This window comes from Anser cygnoides, chromosome 7, assembly GCF_040182565.1.
Source record: "Anser cygnoides isolate HZ-2024a breed goose chromosome 7, Taihu_goose_T2T_genome, whole genome shotgun sequence".
Taxonomy (NCBI): Eukaryota; Metazoa; Chordata; class Aves; order Anseriformes; family Anatidae; genus Anser; species Anser cygnoides.
This window is the reverse complement of record NC_089879.1, coordinates 16,942,074-16,966,651: the sequence shown is the minus strand read 5'-3', so window position 1 is coordinate 16,966,651 and position 24,578 is coordinate 16,942,074. Positions and strand designations below refer to the sequence as shown.

Sequence of the window (24,578 nt, the reverse complement as noted above, 5' to 3'; positions counted from 1 at the left end):
TAATATTAGAAAGGATTGCTGTGTCTCAAAATTGAACAACAACAAACAAGGGAGCTACAGAAGAGGGATAACAAACACAATAGACCAAAAGAGAGAAACATACATCCAAGCCACTATGTCACTGCCCTACTTCATTTATAAAAGACAGTTGGGCTAGTAATTAGCATTAATTTAGTTTACTTTTTTTAATGGTATGACATTATTCTAGACGTATGTCTTCAGTCAAAAGAGACGTATCACAGTAGCTTATTTTTGTTAGTTTTACATCCAACATAACTACAAAACTAGTTAAGAAACAAAACCATTTAGGAAAGATATGAAACTCAAATAGGACACATGGAAAATCTGTTTTAAAAACAATTTACCCAAAAATAAGTGCAAAATGAACATAAACAGACCCATTTACATCTTGACTCTCTGTAAATGTTTAATGTGAAAAAATGTGATAATTAACGTTTCTATACTCTTATGCTTAAGGAGTCACTACAATCAGCCTTTGTTTGCTACAGGGTTGGCAGCATGGACCTGCTGCATTTGAGAAGGGAATGTTTTAGGGTCATTTAACATTATATCACTCTCGGTGATCCAAGAGCTGCTATAATTCTGCCAAAGAGTATAGAAGGTTTCCCAGTCAAGTTTCATCCTGATTTTGATTATTGTTTATCTCTACTCCACGTCTGAATAGTTGTAGTAAAATAGAGGAAGTTTTACTCCTGAATTTGAGGTCAGCTTGTAATGAACCATGGTTTCAATCGCATGAACAGCTGCTTCTTTTATAAGCAAAAAGGGTTCACTTACAGTTCAGGGTAACACAGTAATAATTTAAGGAACAAGGAAGCTTCTATTCATTTCTTTATTTTTTTATATGTTTTTGAAACATTTTGACATCTGAGTGCCTATAGTGGACTTGTCTGAATAGAATGTAATATTGACACTATTCTTTGGAGGAAAAAAAAAAAAGAACAAAGTGAATTTCAAAACCAGAAATACAGTAGACCTATCAATCATCATATAAAAGCCTTTTTCATTGAGAACTTCGTTTTTTGTAGCAAGAACAACTATTATTGAACTTCTAAAACTTTGTAACTCAAGTTAAAAGGGACATAGTAAATCAGGTAGGCTCCTTGAAAATATGATGAAAAATATCTCGAAATGACAATAAACCAAAAAGGGAAAACATCCAAAAAAAGACAGAAAACAAAAAATGATATCACTAAAATCAGTGGGACATAAAATTTCTCACAATTAACTAAGATCTCAACAGATTTGTTTTCTTCCCCATCTAATTTGCAAGTGTTCTTGATAAGCAGGAGTCATTTGTATGAATTACAGAACTGAGTAACTAAAAGAAGATTAACTAGGAAATTTACATTTCCTTACTTTTGCTCATTTGTCCAACTGAGATTTGTTAATGTACTTGTAAGTTGAATGTGTTTAAGAGGTGAATTTAACAGACTTCTGGCATTTGTCATCTCAAACATATTACGGCTTCCCATTTTTGCCAAAATCCATGTTGATGCTTTTTCGTTAATCACCTTACTTGCTTTTGGCACCGGACAAGGCACTGGACTGGAAGCCTAGAGATCCATGCTGTATTCCTGGCACAGCTATTAACTTGTCATATGATCCTAGGTAAACCTCTGTGGGCAAGATTTCCTCATAGTGATTCTTAATCGTCTAAGAAATCCTCATGGCAGCTCATTGAAGCTCACTCTTAATTTCATATTTTAGCATTTGGTGTTCTGTATTAAGAGCTCCTTAGTCAGTCCCAGAACTTCTGAAAGCTCTGTTTCACTAAACAGAGAATGCTCACGTCAGAAATTCCTTTAAGACAAGACTGCCATCTTTTCCATTTATGTTCTACTAAAGGTCTTACACACCTTCATGGATATATTAGGGTTTCTCCCTTGAGCAGCAGACAAACTGGTTTGTTGTTCATGATCATGGGCTAATCATGAACCTGCAGATTTTTACCTTTCCTCCCCAGGAATATATAAATATTCCTGTTTCCCACTGAACAACCTTTCTTCAAGGTATCCAGCTAGTATTCCAGCTAGTATTCCAGATATTCAATAACTGGAATAGAGTAGTATCTCAAATCTTAAGACTAAAATTTAAACTGATTTCTGAAGTCTTCCTTTACTTGTCTTTTCCTTTAAATACCCAGCTGTTTCCAAGAAAACAAAAAGAGTACCTTTGATCAGGAACAAGCATGAATCCTGAAGTATCATGAAAGCAAAGAGAATTTTGCAATGAGATTTCCCCAGAAGCTTGCAGAGACCTCATCTCAAATCAGTGCCACTCACTGGATCAAAGCAATCTGAGCTGTTCTGAAACTGTAATGCACTTTAATTTCTATTTATTTCTTTTCTTTCTTTAGCAAGTAGCCAAGTTCAAGTATGAGTATTGCTAGCAGTAGTTTGGTAGATAACTAAAAGTTCAATAAAATTTAGGGGCATTAGGTTTGGTTTCTTTGTTTAGTACTTTAGTGCGATGATAGCAAGGCAAATCCAAACCCAAGTGTCTGAGAGTTTTATTTTACCTAGCTGACAAAGCTATGGCAACTTCTAACTCACCTTAAAGAAGACTGACAATGAATTCTGAAACCTGAGCCCAGTTCTAGATGAGACAATGTCCAGAATTTAGGGGTAGATGCCTTCTTTATTTCCCAGGACACACTAAACAGGAGCACTAGCTGATGGAGATAGACTCCCAGAAGGAAAGTAACAATAACATTAAACATATGAAAGGGTACATGACTATCAGGTTGTGCCTTTAGTCTGCTTCCATGGTTGAACTGTTAGTTCTGATAACTCAAACAGGTTCTTGGCTCCTCTCTGAAGTCACTGAGCTAATTCAGCATTTCGTGTGATCTAATTCAGAAAATACGCAGCTATTCCACTACCGCATACACTGTTCTCTGAAGTTATTTTATTCAAGTCTATGCATCTCTAAGGCTTTAAAACACTTGGAAATTTGTATTTCTGAGACCTGTTGCTCTCCACACGTCCTCCTTCCTCTGTAACAGTTTCTGTAATTCACATCATTACCAGATGAGAAAGTAACTCACTGGTCAAGGTACACTAAGCTCAGATTTCACGTTGATTAGCCCTTTTTAAAATATCACAGAAAGACTGGCAGGACACACTTCCTGCCATACATTCAATGGCACAACACATGAGGTAGAATAAATAGTGTGATGGAAGTGACCTCTCCAGGTCTCCTAACCTAGTAACAATTCTTGCCAATTCATGGAGAACAAACGTGTCACTGGATTACTGCAAGTTCCTGATTTAAAACAATTTTTCTTCCTTCATTTTCAATGGAGAAAAAGTCTCATGTTTCTAATACACAATGTTTTTTATTCTCACGTTCAGCTAGATTTGCTCCTATTCTCCTCCTCCCTATCATCTCATTTTTCTATTTTTGATGCTTCCTAAAGTAAAGATGACTTCCTGAAGCAGAAACACAATCAGCAAAACATTCCTGCTGCTGCTTTCCCTTCATTCTTGTACTACGCATTACAAACTTTCTTTCCCTTTTTTTTTGCTATACAAAACTAAGATGTTTTGGTAAAGCAGACACTCCATCCCACAGGTCTGTATACCTCTTTTTACTTAAAATTTAGCTTTGGGATTCTTATTTTGAACTCAAGGAATGGTGATTATGACTGTACTAATGCTCTGTGTCAATCCAGGGAATAAGTTATGGCACTTATAAGGTACACTATAAGGTATAGACGTGCAAAAACCTTGCAAGGTAATGCAATTGTCACTCCTGGAGCTGTAAGGTTTCCAACAGGGAAGTTGCTCAAGCCCTTCTCAAATGACAAGCTGTACTTTCATTTTTCAAAAACAAAGTTATCTGAATTTTGGGGTAGACAACATCCAGAGTATCAAGGGATGAACTCCTGGAAAGTAACACCAATTTTTGCTGTTTTCTGAAAGAACTATGGAACCAGTGATTAACAGGTCTGTGTGATGAGAAACAGGTTTGTGCACAGCACAGGCTTTTGGAAGTATGATTAAAGAATTCCTAATGAAACTGTATCAAGAACACTTGCATTTGAATTGAAAGATGGGCTAGCCTTTCATAATACTTGTGTGGCTTTAAATTTGATGCCCTTTTGACTGCTTTACCTTTGTGCTTCAAAAATATTTGCCTTTAAAGGATCCTTTCATTTCCCCTAACTACAGCTCATCACTGTTCGAGTCTAGGTTTTCTTATGAGTTACATAACTTCTGGATTCAGAAAGTACAGTAAAGAAAGTTGTGTTAAACTGAAGTTTAACACAACAATCTCAATGTCAAGGTGAAAGAAAGGAGAGGAACAGCCATTGTATCACTAAGCTGCCTTCCATGGTAAACCACCATAGCCTACAGTTGTGTGAAAGACTGACAGTACACCCCAAACTCAGATTAACATGGCCTTTTCTCCCCCTCCTTATTTCAATTGCTTGTTGCATGAGATAGAAGCTGGTGAACAAATCAAACCTTTGCAGGATAACATTAAGGAAAGCTATGCTCATTTATATCATTCCTATATTCTAGGACTGTACAAATAAATAAAAAACATACATGTGGCTTCATGTTTGAGTTTCTGCCTGTTCAAACACTGTTATCCTAGATGCTGTTTTCATCGTTATACACCAGGTAAGGAAATGGCATGCAAAGAAGACATCTTCATGAGAAGATCACCAATGGCTGTAATAATGGTACCTGCCTGTGCACAAGTGCAGTGGTATATTTTATTGCTAAGGTTTAGTGGTTTCTATATGTAAAGTAGCCTTTCAAAAATTGTAGCAGTCTAGCTCCTCCTGATATGGCTTAGAAATTTGCGGAGTTCACAGTATCACAGTATCACAGATTTCTAGGTTGGAAGAGACCTCAAGATCATCGAGTCCAACCTCCGACCTAACACTAAGTACTCCACTAAACCATATCGCTAAGCTCTACATCTAAACGTCTTTTAAACACCTCCAGGGATGGTGACTCCACCACCTCCCTGGGCAGCCCGTTCCAATGCTTAATAACCCTTTCGGTAAAGAAGTACTTCCTAACATCCAACCTAAAACTCCCCTGTCGCAACTTTCGCCCATTCCCCCTCGTCCTGTCACCAGGCACGTAGGAGAACAGACCAACCCCCACCTCTTTACAGTCTCCTTTAAGGTAACTGTAGAGAGCGATAAGGTCGCCCCTGAGCCTCCTCTTCTCCAGGCTGAACAAGCCCAGCTCCCTCAGCCGCTCCTTGTAAGACTTGTTCTCCAGACCCCTCACCAGCTTGGTCGCCCTTCTCTGGACTCGCTCGAGCACATCCATGTCCTTCCTGTAGCGAGGGGCCCAAAACTGAACGGAGTTCATATTTTCGTAAGTTCCCATGCAAGCTCAGCAGCCTACAGAGAGGAATGGATTCCCCTTTCACATGACACTGACAACCCTACTCTTGTTTTGAGTTGCTGCAGTATTTACAGGAGAAGCACTCCTAACTATGTGGCTAAAATGCAAGAAAGAAAATAGGTTCCTTCTGAGCCTTTAAACTCTGTTTAGGACCAAGTAAGAACAGGAGAAAACGGAAGTATAAACTCAAAGGGTGAATATTTCCTCAGATTCCACAGTAAGAATGTTGCTTAGAGACCAAAGTATTTGAAGAAAAAACAAATGGACATGTAAATAACAAGGATTAATAAAAATAGTATTTTTTATAGTAATAGTAATTAGTTAGTAGTAATTAGTAATTAGTTAGTAATTAGATAGTAATTCCAGCAGAGAATACAAGAATAAAACTCTTTAAACTCTTCATTGCTAGGAAATGTGATTTCAGAGATTATGACAAAGTAGCTGCTGAAACAGGAGCACAGAACTTCAACAGCCATTTAATTTCTTTTGTTTTATAAGACTCATTCATACCTGAAGTGATTGAGTATGGTAGGAGAAGCTCTCCAAGTGATGCTAAAAGTTTATCAAGTGTTCTTGAAGCAGAAGAATTTTTGGATTAAAAGATGCTTTTCTAATTCATTTTCATAAAATGAGGTTCTTACAATTGTATTGTTTGCATTTCTGCCATTCTTCCCCATAATTTTTATTCCTGTTAACTGGATTAAGCAAACTCTGAAAGCTAAGTACCAGTCTCAAGATCTCAAACTCATATATACTTCATGAATTCAAAAGCTGAGTAAAGAAGCATTCACCAGCAACATCATTGAAAGACGGTAGCCTTTATTTAATAGCCACCCATTCTGCATGGCCTGCTTGTTGATTAATTTGAACACATGAAATAACTAGCAAATAAGTACACTTACATCTAAACCAACTAAGGACATGCTGCTGCTTCTTGTACTAGCAGCAAAAGCGTATGTGAGTCACAGGTGTTTTTCAACAGAGGAACAACTGTCTGAGGCAAGGAAACCCTATAGCGTAAAATGGAGTAAGAGTATGGCTGGGAACTGGGGACACAGGACATAAATCTATAAGAAAAGAACTTTCAATACTTAAACCATTGACGGAATGATTTGTTCACGGTGGTCAAGGATAACTCAAATCATGGAAATAACAACATGCTTCTATTTGTTGTTCATTACCCTCTAGCTAAAAAGAGGAGTAACAATTTACCTGATACCCAAAGAGCAATGCAACTCCAGCAGTAAAATTTAAACTCATAAAACTTGTGCTACAATCAAACAGTCTGAATTTGGAGAACATAGCAGCACTTGTGGCAGAGAGAATGTGTCAATTCTCTTCTTACCGAAGAATGAATGGTCAACAAGAAGTAACAATTTGCTTGCATGTAATTGCCATGCTCAAACTACAAGGCATACAAATGATCTTTAATTGTAAATAATGATTTATGTAACAATTTTTCAATCTATCACTTTACCTACCAAAAGAGATTTTTAAAAAATTATTTTACTTTGTTAGCCTTGGAGCATAGAAAAGCATTTAGTATTGTCACAGTAAGATCCTTTTCTGGAGCTGAAAGGTTCTTAAAATGCTTTCACGCTATTAAAAGTTACTAATTGTTTCAAAAAATGAATTCACTGGCAAAAACAACAACAACAAAAAAAAACACATACCTTTAAGAGTAAATTCTTTCCTATTCTTAAAGCCTGTAGAATACATAATTTACACTTCCATCTCACATACAGCAATGAAAAGATTACTTCCATAAAAATAGAATCTTATGGATTATAGAAATGCATTAAATGCTAATTTTAAGGTCATACATCATCTTATTTGTACACAAAGAGATCTTCCAGATGTATTTTAATTTATTAAAACTTTCAATTTTAAACAAACTTAAGTTTACATAAGAATCATATGTGTGAAGGCAGTGTAAACATACACTAAAGATCAGAATATAGGCTATGTTTAAGGAAATGGTGGTTTTTGTTTTTGTTTTTTTTTTAATATCCTCTAGAAAATTTTGCCTCATAACATGCAGTGCTCTTCAGGCTTAATTTAAAGACCTCTTGCTTTTTTTAAAAAAAAAAAATATTTATTTTTAAGCTAGATCTTCGACTGCCTTCTTTATTAGCACAACATGGATATGAACCAAAGGTCATTTGGGTAAAGATGTATGTGAAGAGAGTCCATTCTTCTATGAAGAGAGATCTATAACTTGGCCTACAATTCCAGACTAGAACCTTGTGAGAGAAACAGAAGGAGGAGCTGGAAGAGGAAAAAAAAAAAAAAAAAAAAGCAAAAAGCAAATAGATATTGTCATGCAAATCAAAGGGAAAAATTCTCTCCCCTGTTACAACTCTGGAGCCTTGCAATTTCACAGGGTCTGTGGGATGGTCTTTACAAGAAGACACATTCATACACAGAGAATTTATCAGCCTTGTAAGAAGGAAACTTCAAGTTCCAAAACCATCCAGAGGGACACTGTACTGTGAGCTCACACTGGAATTCAAACCGTGTCACTGCATTCTACTCTCAAAGTACAAAGCATGTGTTAAGATACCAAGCAGGAGAAGCATGTATCCAACAGAGCAGGGACGTTTTTTTAAACCTAAGCTAACAACAGCACAAACAATATTTAGACACAACATAAAATCACAGTGATATCACATAGCAATGATAAAATGTAAGGATGAAAACAAAACTTTAATAACATTCTATGTGTGTAAAAAGAAAGAGCGTCAAACATAGCACTTCCATATCATGCCAAATACAGATTCTTAATGTTTTTAGAGAGCTAAACAGGAAACACACACCCACAAACAAACATGAGATGTTCTCATCACTTAGAAAGGTGGAACAGACTTAAATTAATAGATGCTAATGTCTCAAACTTAATGCAGGGAGTGAAAAAAATAATTAATGCACGCAACGTTTGCTTCCTTTTGCTTTACAGTGTTGTATGTTTCCATCCTCATAAGTTACAGCAAGCAAATCCAACTACCTTTTGTGTTAAACCAAGGAGTCGGCAGCTCACTGAAATTCCAAGTTGAAATCTACAAGAGTTAATAGAAGTTACTGCTGCCTAGTTTCTCGTACCTTCAGTCACACAGATTAGTACCATTAAATACACATTTAAAACAACAGCAACACAAGAAATAGGCAATAAAACTTCCAAGAACTATAGCAGTTAGCTTTCTTACTGCATCAGGGACCAAGCTGAATATACAATCCACTCTTGGCCCAGTATAAAGATTCATCAGATAGATGATGCTTCATTTATACACCTTCACTGAAGAAGAGTTTTCTTTACAGAGATAAGACTGCAGCATGCACACTTATGTATGAGTGCATATGCACAATAAAACGCATCTCAGGACCATGGAAATCCCATTAGACTGTAAAGGTTTGTGAATGAAATCCAGAGGCCCCACAGAAGGCTATCAATTTTAGTCTAAAAAAATAGTCTATTTTATAGACTGGGAAACAACAATATAACTTCAAAAAACTGGAGCCTGTAGCTAGAGCCACACTAACGCAAGACAGACTTCTTGAATTGCATGCCTTTTCAAACCATTCTGAAAGCTTCTCTTGATAGAACCATTCACAAACTATGCTCAAGGACCTGCACACTGCTGTTTAGAAAATCAAATCAGCTCTAGCTACAACAGCAATTGCTATTATTCCGTTATGCACCAAATTTTCCATTGTGCACCTATTACGCTATAATAATTTTTTAAAAAGTATACCAGAAGTACCAGTATTCCCATACTTTCCTATACTTTGCCTTCCCATTCTGCCTATTCTCATAAAACAGTAAACTATGAGCAAAAGATGACATTTTTACTTCTGTGGATGCACTCAGGTTATCCAGACCAAAGTTTCTGCCAACATATTTCAGAAACTATTGTGTAAATTCAAGTATTGTCCCGTCACTCTGATCTGTTTTAGAGATACAAAATTACTAAACCAGGACTCAGCTATGACTTTCTTTAGGATAGTCAAATTACATAAGGAAGAATAGAGACACTTGATGTAACTAAATACTAGCTGGAATAAATTGCAAGATTTTTTGTTTAAACAGGTCAAATCCTGTGGTCAGCATTCAGAAAAATTCAAGAGTGAGGTTAATGGGATTCCTCCCTGAACAACTAGAGCAAATTCATCTCTCTGATAATGAAAATAAAATAATTCTGTAATTTCAGAGATTTGAAGCAGATCAGAAGAACCAGGATATGTTTTTATCTTTTCATCTTAATATACAGCAGATCGTATTTTATTTAGAGGATTACAGTTTCTTCAAGGCTCTCTCTCAAAGTTAGGGCAAAACATGATAACATTCACCACTGCTTCAGTCACTAGTCACGCTACTTTAGACTACATTATTTATTGGATCACAATGATCAAATCCTTCTTTTGACCCCAAACTTTGAAAAATACCACAGACTTAAAATACTTACAGTAAAAGCATCCATCTAATCTTTCTACTCCAGCAAAACAGAATGCTCTATCAGGAATGAAAAACTGGTTTCACTGAGGCTCACTTGACATAGGAATGAACCCACTGAGTATGGAAGGTAAAGACAAAGGGTGTTAAAATAGGAGTGAAATGTTGCAAGGAGCGTTTCCCCTTAATGAATTACTGGGAGATTTGTAGCAGGCCAGCCAGGGTAAGTCTTTCAGCATGTGTATCCAGAAGTGTCATGGACTTGCTGCACTATATCGTTGCTGCCCTTTCCATGAACTGGGCAGTTTCCTTTCACCAGTTTATTTTCACTTCTATTCTGGCAGCTGTCTACAGCAGTAGACATTTATCTTAAATAATTTGCTACTTGTTGAAGAATTCATTGGGGGAGGAGGGAGGGAAATAGCCATTCTTGGTGCACCATGTCATAACTGATTAAAAAGAAAATTCAATAAAGATAAAACAGATTTCCCACAGATTTTTTCCTCATTTCAGAGGAGATCTTGCATGTGTAGGAACCTTCTTCCTTCCCCCAAAACAAAACAATACCAGAACATGCTGGATTTACCTTTCAATTATTGTAGGTAGCAAAATTTGTGGAAATCGTTTGCTTTTACTTAAATCCTCCAAAGGATTTTCTTTGCAGAAAAAAGCTTAAGGATGACCACAGTAAAAATTAAGCCTACGAATTAAAAGAAGTGTAATACAGGTTAAGGCTTTTCCTTTCTTTCTTACATTACTAACTTATTGCAGTTATTAGGCAGAGTCTTTGATGCAAACTACTTATGTTCAGCAGCTAACCTGAAGAGCAAAGTTTCTGGAACAATAGATGGGACAGTGGAAATTCAAAGAGGTAAGAGCAGGATCTAATAGAGGTAAGAGCAGCATTTAATGGGGAATGTGAGTTATGTGTACATAACCTTAATTTTTGCATCAAGCAAAATTATCATCTGCCCAGTTTGTAGAGTACTGTGGAGGAAAGAAGAAATGTCGATGTCAAGTGTTAATGGCAATATGGATGTTCCAAGCAGAAAGAATAGAGGGGAGAAGAAGAGGAAAGATGGGAGAAAAAACAAACAAACAAAAAACACTGAAACATTTCTAATCTCCTTAACAGCTACAGTTCTGGGAGGCTGGCAGTGGGTGTTGTAAAGCAGTTTACTGTTTGGTAATTTTTATTAAATAGGAGTTAAAGCAACATGGGAAAGAGTGAAAATAAAATTTTGTTCTTATGCTGCTCATACGAAACCCAGGGGATCAACTGGTATTTCAAGCACTGGTTTTTACGAATGATTTGATGAAAGACCGGTAGCTGTTAAACTTTAACGGTTTTTGAGGCTTTATACAAATTCTGTGAAGTCAGAAGTTCACTGCAGCAGGTGAAAAACCAGGCAAGCCTCCCTTGCCCTCATTTTCTGTCATTTGAATGCAACAGTTTACGCTGCAAGTTTGCATACTGTAGTCCCACAATAAAGTAAGCAGAATTGTAATTCGCTATTTAGAGTAGCTCATCTTTCCAGACTGAGCTAGCACTAAAACTATCCATTTCACAATTGCAGAGCTAAAAAATCCATTGCTTACATAATACATTTGTTATATTTGCAGTGTGTACTGTTTCTGTTCCACTACCTCAGAAAAGTTTCAAATGCAGAAAAACAACAGATAACATTGGAAAACAAGATATTTTCTTTTCACCATAAAGACTGAGTAATAACTAACTGGCATTCTCTAAATGGAGATTAACAGTGTTGAACCAGCTGTTCTCCATTTCACAAGTGTCTATGTCCCAGAAGTACCCAGGACAGATACTCTTTGGAAAGCTTTACCTCCAGAGTTCAAATTCAAGTTTAAACAAAACAAGAACAAACAGAACCCACACCCCAACACCCTCCCTCCCAAAATCTCCATAACATGCAACAACACTTCCTCACCCTGCGTTCATCTTCAACAACAGGTATGAATTGGTAAACAGTTAGTTTAAAAAAAAAAAAGTAAAAAAGTTATGTGTAACACAATTATGGAAAGTGTGTTAGGAGTTATAATCAGAACCTCATCTGAAATGCCCTGATTCAGCCTAACATTTCAGCAGAAAAATGGACTTCAGATATGCGAGTCAGACTCCCTGAAGTTGCACAATACTAAACCAAGGGCTTTGACTCCAGTTAAAATCAACACCAGACAGATTTGCTCCAGTTCTCATCTGTCTGTTGGTTGAAAGTTTCATGAGAATATGAATTTCCATGAGGACTGTGTTTCAAAGAGCAGACATCTTACACGACTTGCTAACCTTGAAAAAATTCCCTTGGAATCTTACAGCATGTGGATGCTATTTCTTATGTGCCCATTTCTTCAATCCAACCTCAAATTACACCGGACCTAAACCTCTTTACTCATTATTTTTAGGGGTGTGCCAGTTGGAGTACCATCTGTATTCCCCCTTATTTAGAGGCTTACAATATTTAAATTTTAAATTTAAACTTGTGGTGGAAGGGCCACCAATCTGCTTCTGCTATGTTTACCTAGGACAGAGCATCTAAAAGGGAGAGGAACACCAGCACTGTGTTATAAACTCTGAAGATAATCAAAAACATTTGACATAAGAACCAATCAACTCAGGTGATATGCTTAGCTGACCAAACGTAGTGTGAAATGATCACGCTTAGGTACTTTCAAAAGTAGACGAGCTTCTGTCTTTTATTTTGCAAAGGACTACCTAATGCATCATCATGAGTGGGGTTACCATTGGTTTGTAGCAACACAGATATGCAAGTCAAAGTGTTGATGAGACACTTATCAGTGCTTTTGAACTAAAAGCAAACTTAGATCTAATCACATACGAGGTAACAAAGAAGGTGGAGGCAGTCAGGGGTCTGAATGTTAGTCAAAAGACAGCAGGAAGTACTGTTGGAGCGCAGGTACCTAGCAAAATTTGTGCAGTCAGTGAGTCAAATCTTGCTGCTTTTCTTCAGAACTCAGCGTGATGGCCAGATTGCTAATGTAATGGTGGCTCTTGCCAAACCAACGTACCATTGTCAGCTTCTCTATTCACAGCTGATTCAACATAAGCTAAGGTTATGCAATATTTCACATTATATTATCAACTGCCTATAATTTTGCAAATCCTCAACTGATTAATTTGGATGCTCTCATTCTTCTCTGCCCTGGAACAGTCTTCTGGAGAACTTCAGTGCAATTGTACCACTGCTCCCTTAAATGAGATTAGGAAAGGAAGAATAACGTTGCCCCATCAAAACACGCAGATGACAATGCCTAGCACAATCACGTTTAAGAACAAGGACTTTAAAACTTGGCTCAACAGACCATTATTTTGTACATGTGTAAGCTCCGTATGGAGACCAGGATGAAGAATCAGTCAATGGAGGGGAAGGCAGAAAAAAGGACCTTAGCAAAAGGACTCATGTCCACAGACTAATTACTGCTTCACGAGTGACTGAGGACAACAAATTAAAGTGCTGTCAGCCCAAAAACTCTGACAGAAGTCTCTGTGGGATTGATTCTTTGAAATTCCGTCTTGTGGAAATACACTGATGTTGTTCATGAAGACTTTTTCGATTCAATTTCTTTTAAAAAACAATCAGCCATCTCTTTCTTTTCCTTCATGTATCAAGTCTAAACACGTTAGACTGGAGACCCAAACTTAACAGACACTCTTGCACCAATTTCCCTTCATCTCAGTCATACTTCACATAAAGGTGGGAGTACCCTGTCACCTTGCGGAGCTGCTCTGAAAGCAAAATGTCTTAACTGTGGTTAAGCCTTAGCATTCCAGAAGGCACCTTTGAGAAAACTCAGTATGCATCACAGATAAGGAAGACGATTTGACCTTCAAACTCCAAACAGCAGTATGCTCCAATTAAATGGAATAGGCACCCAACTGCCATTGCATGCAATTACAAAAGGAGTCTGTCAGAAATGTGTGTTAAATCATGGTCATAGGCCAAATATTTCTAGATTTCTTCCCCTTTGTGCTTTCCCTGATTAAAAAAAAATAAAAACAATAATAATAAAAAAACCCACCACTACTATGGATTTAGCAGGTCAGAAAAAGAGAGAAAGCCAAACCCAAAAAGCTCTTACATGGTTTATTTACTTAAAAAAACATGTTTTTATTGTAATCTGAACAAGGCTCAGTAACTACATTCTGGGAATTAAAGATTCAAACTCTGTTCTTAATTTCTTTTATTCCACAGAGCCAAGCCTTTCACAGATGCTGCACGGTCTAGCAATGGTCAGAGAAGACTAAGAGCCATGAGGATACTGAGTCCTAGACCAAATTCACAGCACTGACTCATAGTCTGGGACAAGTCACTTGACCTCCTATGCCTCAAACAGTCCAGCTGGAAAATACAGAAAGAAAAGCAGCAACCCTGAATGAGAAACAGTTATTATGACTAAGATCAGCTCCTGGATAAATCAAACATCAAATAAAATGTGTTTTCCATATGGAAGCTGCTTTCCTAAAGTGGAATAAAATGTAAATGCCTGTCAATTATAATTATCTGAGAGGCAAGTGGTGAGAAAAGCAGCTCTGGGACAGACCAACACAAAAGACTCAGCTAGGAATGAAGGACAGTTTTTGAGGTATAGAGAAATGAGAGATGGAAGATAGTCGGGCATCTGGCACCAACAGAGGTGAAACCATGATTTGAGGAGGTCAGAGAAAACAATGTGTCTGAGTCAGAAAAGGTCACTTATTCAATATTCCAGCTGTAAGATGAAAGAATGCAAGAGGAGATTTTTCAGAGCAGAGATCACAGATGTAAGAACATCTAAAAAGTAGATTGTTATTTGAAAATGCCACTGACATATGATGAATCCATCCTCTCACGCCAAATAATTTCTCATCAGCTCCCAATTTTACCTTTTCCTTCTCCCCTCTTTCAGTTCTCTAAGCAGTAATCCCTGTTTTCCCAGGTTTCCCATTCCATCAAGGAATCCAGTCTTTTAATTAAATTACAATGCCCCAATCTTAACTTCAATAATACTGCACTGCTTTAAATATTGGACCATCTGAAAAATCCTGGTCTTCTACAATTCTGCTAATACCCTCACGTCACAGATGTGCCAATACAAGGAGACGAAATATTCCATAGGAAACAGTAGATACATTGCAGCCAGGTCCTATACTTGCACATTCACCAACAGGTACAAGTGCTGTGCATCCAAAAATGATCACTGCTGCTCTGCTGCTATAAAGACATCCTCACAGAAGCCCAAGACAGAAAGCTGTATGTTTTCTTTCCATACAGAAGATGAGCCGAGTCTACCATGTACTTCCCTGTTCTGGACCACACACCAGCTGACCAGCAGTCATTCAAGATTGCTACAAGCACATCTGTGTCAGAAGCTAACCAGATCCTAGGTAGCATAAAAATGACATTTTGTCTGTTCTGTTTCTTCTTAGCCGTGCTTTCTGCATGTTTTTGTGACAGAAAACCATTCCATTAAAATACAGTGTTTTTGAGAGAAACATATTTCCCATACTTAAACAGCTAAGTATCAGTGTCATTTCTCACTGGTATTTATGAGGCTAATATGAAGGTGAATAGGTGACACTGCAGGTAATACAGATGATTTTTTTAAGAATTAATACCTTCTAGAAGCATGTAGAAAACAAACAGCAAAGGAAAAAAGAACAACATCATCTGAACTTAGAATAGATACTGATTCTGCAGCATTACCACAAACTTTCAGATTTACCAGCCACGACTTCATGCTTTTAGAGAAAACAAGAACTACAAAAATTTCAGATGTCTATGGAATAAAATGTAGGCTGAACAGACAATCAGTGTCAGTAGTGAATTGTGAACTAAGCAAAACAGCTAGAGTCTGAGAAGCATCCAGCTACAAATTACACCGTGAATCATTTAAAGAAAGTGATTTCCTTGGACTGACTTCGCAGAGGTAGAACAAATTGTGAGTGTGCTGCATGCACAGCACTATCCAGTTCAAGTTGGAAACATAACATCAGGAAGTCCACTAATATAACTGATCAAAGAAGCAACTCCTATGAAGATTGGTAGAACTTATTCAAAACATTAAAAAGCAAACACATGCAGAACTTTAGTTAACAGAATTTACAGCACAGAGATTTTAGCAGATGACACACGGGTATGCCTTGGTTTCGGTAAAGAATACTATCTTTCACAATACAATTAACCTATGTAATAAACTATATTTAAAGTCAAAAGATACTTACTCCACACAGATTAACAAGGTATCACCACAAAATCTTTCATTTCTAGTAGTCAGAGGAAGGTGGTCATTTAACATTGCTCATATACCAATCTAAGAAAAAGCTCCAAAGAAAATACAAGCATAAAGACAGGCAAGTCCAGGATCTGTATACTAAAGTTGCCAGTGGGAAAAAAGTTATCCATTAAAATATGTGTTCTCAACAGAAATATATATATATATTTGTATATGAATATTGTTGAAACAAACTCAAATAAGTAATACAGAAAAACATAGTAGGTTAATAAAATCAAAGTTCCCTTCTGAATATAATGGATTCATCTGAAGAGAGGTAGAAGATGTGACAGATTTATTTGAAAGTGGGTAGCTGCCTGTTTTCTTCCCATTCCCACCAGACTTCTCTGAAATAAGTTGTTGATAATGTCACTGACTACACCATAAAAATGTGACTCTTTAAAGGTCACTCCCAGTTATTTTTTGGTCATTATGAAATTTCAAGGCCGTATCACCTAACAGAACACTCAGTCCCGAAACAGCCTCTCAGCCATACAGCAGGAGTGGCTCCAGCCATCCTGAGCACGGGGATGGCTCAGCCTACTCTGAGCATATCGGTAAGCAAGCAAATGCAGACAGCTTAGCATACTTACTGGATATGACTGCAAGTAGAGACAATTCTCTCCAGAAAATCTGGAAAATCTTGACGTTCTGGCTTGGAAAAGGACCGCAGAGTCCCAATTAGCGTAGAACATTTCAGAACAGGCCCTCCACCAGAAACAAAGCTCTACGCAATTGAGCATTGCTTTTGAGGCTCTTAAGGTGTCCTTTAGACACCTTAACAAATATGTTGCCTGCATAAAATGGCAGCGAAATGCATAAAAAGACACCTGAGACAGGATGATTTTTTGCAGCTGCAAAAAAGCCTGAAAAGATGCTTTTTTTCTTTTTTTTTCTGATCTATACAAACAAAGTGTGTCAGTCTGCATTCATGGGTTCTCCCTCAGTTGTATAAATACACCTATTGATTTAGTGAAACAAACTAAAAAAAATGTTGACAAGCTCCATTTGAAACTCAACTTCTCTTCAAAACCAACTAACTGAACAAGACTGGCCACATCAGAAACCCTGCAGCAGTGACAAGGCACCAGCATTCTCACTGCAGCAAATTAGTTAATCCTCTGCAGTTTTTGCTGGGGTGGGATAACCTGCCAGGGCACAGGACAAGCCAGCAGCATTTATGGCCTACCAAGGCAGGGCGAGAAGTGTCACTTTACTGAGTGGCCTCAGGCTGCTCCACAGGGTATATAAACCCACACTGGCAGCTTCCTACAACAGTACAACTTCCAAAATACTGCAGTGAAAACTATCAATAGCACAGAATATTTTATGGGCTGTGAAGCCAGTACTGACAGTTCCTCACTTGCATATAGCCAACAGAAAACGGAGGGGTAAAAAAAAAATAATAATAAAAAATTTTAAAAAAAGCCTTTAGAAGAAAAATAGGGGAAGAGAGGAGAGCAGCTGAGTAAGTGATCGAAGAACAGAAGGCAGCGTGAAGGCCTAAGCAACACAGTCTTGCAGTCAGCAAACAATCCAAAAACCCAAAGAACTAGACTTGCTAACCACAACTCAGTGAGTTATCTGATCTGATGAGGAGGATATGAAACATGGAACTATGCCAATTTATGGCTAATCTGCTGTCAGGGATTCTCATTTAGCAGGAAAATGGCAGTTCTGTAAGGTCAAGCAAAGACCTCTCTTGACAGTATCCTTAACAGGATGTCAAAGAAAACATTTGGGAATCCCAAGGCAGACAGAACCAAGACAAACTTCTTGTTGGAATTATTACAACTTAGCATTCTCATTCTTCTCTTTCCATTGTTTTGATCATGTTTTTCTTTGCCATTCACAAGTAAGCTGCCATGTATTTGAACACTCCTGTTAAAGAGAAACGCTTTGGCAAGTCACCAAAAGGGATATCTCACTGCTCCTACACACCAATGGCAAAAATGAAGTTACTGCAGCTTTTTGCCCATACTAGTGCAAGGCTTGACCACAATCACTGAGTCAGGAGTCCAATTACCTCTTTCCTTTTCCCTTTTAGGATTACACCAATACTATTCTATTATTTTCAGACTTTTGTGCCGAGTATCAGGTTCTTACATCTTTTGGTGGGCTATCAATACAATAAACAAGCGTACTACTGTGCAAGCCCCTTCTCTGTCATCTCAGATTTTCTATTGTCCAGCCCTTATTTTAAGTAACTTAAACTCCATGTCAGCCCCCAAAGACTGGTTAATCTGGTAACCAACCACAGTAATGCAACATTAATGAAGGAAAAGCGTGAGACTAATATTTACTCTTAAAGGATACTACTTGAAAAAGAAGCTCAAAACCTCTACTGCATTGTATGGGTAAGATCACACTGAATTAGTGATGGTTCAACCACTTTGGAAAAAATGTACAAATTTTCCACCACTGTCATCCAGAAATATTTTAAATGTTTTTACATCGAGTCTAAACAGAACGTTACTGAAATAACTTTAATGATTTTTCAATCTTACTTACCTTGCAAGCAGAGCCAAAAGGCCAAAATACCACTGAATATTCTCTTCACCAAATGAATAGACAGTAAGAGGTTAATACCAGAAATCAACTTTTTGTTTCAGCTTTTCCAGCCAACATTTAAAGTCTCAAGAAGCTTGGAAAAACTGACAGTATTTTAGGTGCTTAAATCAACAAATCACAACTTTAATATTTCTTGAAACAGTCATGCTTTCTTTCTTTCTATGTTGATACAGTGCCAGTACATCAATGTAAGCAACAAATAAAATGATTCATAAGATTATAACAAATAAGTCTAGCAAATTTGTTATAACAAATAACAAATTATAATAAACAATTAGAAAAGTCTAGCAACTCAAGCTTTCACAGGGAATACGAGATCAATGTCAGTCTTTCTCTTATCCTAGAGACATTTTTGTTCTCTAAATGATTTGATCACTCCAATTAACAGCAACCTGAATGGAAAAATGGATTGTAATTATCACAAATATTATTTTCAGTCAAAAGAATGTGAGAAATTAATATAGTGTAATCTGTGGATTGGTGCTAGGTGAGTTTAACTTTTTTTTTTACATAGCTTTAGTAAGAAATCTGAGTGCCTATCATTTTTTTGCTATTTGTACTTAAAAAGGACCGAGACAAACTATAGGAAGAAAATTCTAACAAAAAGTGCGTCCCACTTGTTTTTTATTAGTATTTCAATTTTCTCCTTATAACTCCAAAATACTTTAAATGCACTGTGTAGCAATTTATAAAACATTTAGCAGAACTGATAATAAAAACACCCTCAACAGCTGGAGGCAAAGAACGGCTACCTTACTTAGCATTACAGGACTTTGGCCCAAACTATACACTGCAAAACAAATAAACAACAACAAACCCTGCTTTTATCATCAGCTCAAGTTATACAGCTCTTCAGGGAAGCCACACATAGGTTGTACCCCTGCGTGGCCTTGCCTAGAGCTTTCAGGGAAGGGACAGAACTCCCAACTGACTTGGAGCTGTGTGCGAAACCTCCCTGCTGCTGGGCCACAGCCCACTGTCTGGGGTCTCTCGCTGCCCACATCAAGGAAGGCTGCCCAGAATCTCAGTGATGATACAGCCTTCATCCTTCACCTCCAGCAACAATCCTACCACCAACCTGTCCCCACAAGTGCTGGAAGAGAGGGCACAAGAAGTCACAGGAGACAGTCCTCACCTAGACTTAGAATTCTTAAGGTTTTTGTACCACTCTGTGATTTTTACCCAGTATAAAGGACTGATGAAAGACTTATATGCATATACATAAAACAGGTTATAAACAAACCATTAAACAAGGTCTGTGGTATATCCTGATCCCTTCCTGATACCATTAATAAGAAGATATTGCCGTTACACTGCTTGTAATCTGGAAAATTCAACTTTTCCTTCCCTGGCTTCATCCTACAGTATCCTGAAAGTGGGAAGAAAGCTCATGCTTGCTGCAGCAGAGCTAGCCCCGTGAGATAAGGACAACCGACTGCTGGAATAGCTGTACTCAGTTAAGATACTGCAGCCTTTTCTGATGTGGCAGAACTGCCCAAGTCAATGAACACTTGCAATTGTTCAGAAAGGCTGAAATGCACTCTTTCTGACAACATGTAGTTTCTTCCATTTAACAGAAGCAAGAGGGAGGAGGTAGGGTTATGATCCTTGTAACAATCACAACTCACATCACAAGCTTGATCACAATCTGAACTAGAGGGATTGGCTTAGCAGTGTAGATCTTGAACTATTGCAGATGTCCACCAAATTTGACATTTCCTCATTCTCCCCTCTTTGTTGTTCACAAAGGACATGACTGCTAATTTCTTCCTTATGTTTATATCTGTTCTTTGCTGAGTAACACAATAGCGACGAATTGTTTCAATACAATTAAACGATGCCTTCTGCAAAGAACACATACTTCATACAGTGACCAAATGTAGCAATTTTAACCAAAAAAATCCATAAATGTGACATTTTCCTTAAATGAGAATTTCCAAGAGTGTTGTAATTATAAGCTCTTACACAGCATAAAGAGAAATTCAAAAATTTTAACTGTTTCTAATGTAATAATCAGAAAATGCGATATTTAAAAAATACACATCAAATAATGTCATGGGTTTATTATTTATTTATTTGAAACAGATGCAGCAATTCCGGGAGCCATGAATCACAATTTTTGAACAGTCGGGGACGACAGACTTAAAGCAAGACTTGTTGTTTCTGATGCCAAATTTAAGTCTGAAAAAGAAACGTTGCTTATTCCCGATAGATCGAGTCTCCAGACCTACTAGAAGCAAGGAGAGAATAGGTATAAGGAATTCCTTTTCGTGGAAAAGAAACTGAATTTATTACAGGCTCTTCAGCCTGGTAAGTTTCCACATTTAAAAAGTGGCTTTGCACAAACTGTTTTTGCTGACACATTTTTATCTAATAAGTAGCTGAAAACTGCATTGACGGATTTTTCATTCCTAACAGTCTTATAACTGACATACACTTGTAAAACCTGCCCAACTCAAGACTGTATCATGAGATGACATAGATCCAAACTTAAACAAATACATAAAGCCATGACCCATTTGTTTTGATATTCTGCAGTGTTCCAGACAGGGAGAAAAGCCATCACTGAAACCATGAGACATACAAGACTTCACAATTTATTAAGAAGATTAGCTGGGTTTAGTTTGTGCAGTAATGATTAGTCACTGAATATGTGTTGGTTTGAAAGCCTAAAAGGTCAGGGATCAAGGAATTATTTGGCTTAATTGTATTTAGTTCCTTTTTTTCCATCTTTTAAATGGTTAAAAGTTTCTTGAAATCAAGCAGAACTTTGCAAACACAGAACTCCAAATATGTTCTTCACAGAACAACAAATGCACCTTAAATATTGCGTGTTTTTTCACTTTCCGATTATATTTGTAGAACTGCCTGCTGTGAAATGACAAAGTTCATGGTTCATCTGAACTTTTGAACTCAAGTGAGTATTTGACACAGCAAAACAATCTAAATGAACCTAACACAAAGTTTTCATAGTTTAAACCTAGCTTTCAGGCCTTTGTCTGGGGCAATTGGGTAGGAAAGTTCTTTATTGATGTTGTAAAAACTACCAGTTTAATAACAGGCAGAGAGAGTGGAGAGATCAGTGGAAAGAGCACCTTAGCATTTCTGAAATAGTGCTGGTTTGGTAGTTCATTGAACTTTACCTGACCCCGTTACGAAGGCTTCCCCAGGACAAGTTGTAGCTGCATTTGTGACAAGACTGAAGCTTCCTATCTTATTTCAAATAGGCTCCAGGGCTGGGAGTTCACAGATAAAGTTAGTTAAAAAAAAAAAAAAAAAATACTCTGCACACATGAATTCACTTGGCTCCCTACACTGCAATTTCATTTTTATGTTCAGGCTGGATTCTCTTTATTATGGAGAAGTTGAAATATTTTTTTCCAAAGGGAAAAAGTTTGTCTTGACATATACCAGAATGAGTCCTTAAAAAAAAATAAAATGAGAAAACATGGTGCATTTAAGATTCTTATGGCAATGCTCCTCACAGACCCTAAATCTCGGCCTGCTTGCATCTGACTGCTATGATCCCTTCTTAAGAGTTGCTAAAAATTCTACAGAAGGAAGTCTCAATTCACACGTTACCAATTTTAGACCTACCAGCTAGCAAAACTTGGAAAATATTTTGAGGCTTTTAAAACTACTTTTAAGACCCTGGAAGATGTCCCACACTTCAAGTTCACGATCAGTTTCATAATTCACCAACATGTATGAATGACAAAGATATCTGACCACACTAACAGTGATGACTGCATACTGCACGGGGTTCAGATGGGCCTTACAACATCAACAGATGGGTGATGAAGCCCTACAACCATTCAGTCCTTTCTAAATCCCCGGTGAAAATAATCACATCGCACCAGAACCTTTATTTCACCATCCCATCAGACTAGAGTCGCTCAGGACTTCCCTTCCATGCAGAAGAGTGGAAGAGATTACCTAATTGTTTACTTTCTGCAGCTGTAACAATTGCCAACAATGTTAAATTTAATGACACCTCTCCAATAAAGCTTACTAACATAGATATATATGCTTTTATCCAGCTGAATGACACCAGGAAGACAAGTTTGAGTACCAAAAAACCCCTAAAGCATTTGCTATTCCATTATTTTCCCCCTAAACCTCTCAGGGTGACCATTTCACACCAAAGCCCACTCACACAGTTCCGCTTCTAAGCCTTCCACTTCATTCGTGGTAGGCAAGGCTCACTTCCACCACACGGGTTGGTTTTTTGGTGGTTTTTATTTATTTATCTATTTATTTATTGCTTGTTTGTTTAAACCCCCTGCAAGGCGAGAGCGTTTTGCAGGAACGAGAAAAGGAAACGCCTGCCTCCCCGACGCGTCGTGGGGCTGCGGAGAGCACGACGGGCACCTCCAACCGCCCCCCGGCCGCCTGCCCGCGGACAAACGGCTCCCCCGTACCTGCAGCGGGCGGTCCCGGTGCCTTCCCCGCTCGCTTCCAAACCCAGCACCGCCGAGCTCCGGCCGAGGAACGGCGGCCACCTCCAGCCACTTCCAGTCACGAGCCCGGCGGAGGCGAGGGGACACGGCCGCGGCGCTGGGGGGGGGCGGCCTTCGTGCCGCCGCCGCACCTGCCCCGCTGCGCGCACCTGTGCGCCGCGCGCGCTGCTCCCTCAGCCCTAACGGCCGCGGCCCCCGGCCCTAACGGCTGCCCCGCTAACGGCCGCGCTGCCCCCTCACACGCACACCCCGCCTCAGTAACCGCGGAGCGGGGAGTGGGCTCCCTCCTGGCACGGAGGGTGCTAGGACCGGGGGCTGGAGGTGGCCGTCACACCTGCGGTTTGAATCCAGCCCTCCATGCTAACCAGGGGTGCCAGCAGTGATGGCAGAGCCTTTTTTTTCCTTCTTTTTTTTTTTTTTTACGGTTTTGGGACACCCCCCCCCAATGTCCTACAGTGTCCTTAAGTATGTGAAGAAACTGACAGCAACACACAGTTTGAAGGGCAGTACCCTCGTGAAATTCCATACAGGGATCTGATCTACAACACGAACATTTTGTTCTCTCCAGCACTTGCACTAATTTGAAAAAATGTAATAAAATCAGTTGAACCTTTGATTGGCTCCATGTACTCCCCATGAAGTGGAGAATTCACACCTTATATGCTCCATAAACTAGCCTGATGTTTTTTTCAAGGGATAAAGTTACTTTCTTTCCATCTGCTGTCATTCCAGTAGAAGACCCAGACACAGCTACCGCAAACCCAGCTCAGCCTGGACCCGCAGAGCAGCTGCACCTTGGGATCCCTCTGGGCTGAGGGTGGAGGAGTGGCTGTTGGCACCCATTTTGTGAGCCAGAGAGAAAGTTACCTCTGGCATCTGGCATGATAATGGACAGGAAAGATTTTGTTGCCAGCCCTCCTGAGGCTGCTGTTACCATCACAGCGGCAGGTGTGGATGACCAATATGTGTTTAATCCTTCACATCCCCTTGTTGTTCTTCTGGGAAGTTCAGAACAGTATATCAAACCCATTCCCCAACTGGAACACTGAATCCTCTGTGAGACTTAGGAAGCTGACCCTTGCTCTGTAGACCCTGTGTGTGCCCCTGCTCTCCCATTTCTTTCTAATTTGTTGTAGGACTTAGTACTGGCAACCTATTACGGAAGCATCAATCAAATCAGCTCCTAAAATGGCTTGCTAGACTGCTGTGTTGATGCATACATTTTTAAGAGATTAGGAGGGAGAAAGTTTAGAAGGGAGCAGTGCCACCGAAATAGGCTGGGGCCAGTTTTTTAGGTCTTTTTTCAGACATGGCATCTTTAATCACGCAGGATCTCCCTGCTTGGTGCTAAAGAAAGGTCAGGTCTTCAAGATAGCTGGTAGATCATGTAAAAGTCGTCTTCCATTTATTGTAAAA

General features: G+C 38.5%; 1 long non-coding RNA gene across 1 annotated transcript in view; it reads right to left on the bottom strand.

The window, feature by feature from the left end:
• LOC106041587 (uncharacterized) overlaps positions 1 to 23,759 on the bottom strand; it is a 63,073-nt gene extending 39,314 nt beyond the window's left edge. The window contains exon 1 of the long non-coding RNA XR_007165298.2: positions 23,124 to 23,759. This is a non-coding gene — a long non-coding RNA (uncharacterized lncRNA). The remainder of the gene's footprint in view (positions 1 to 23,123) is intronic.
• Between the last annotated feature and the right edge of the window lie 819 nt (positions 23,760 to 24,578).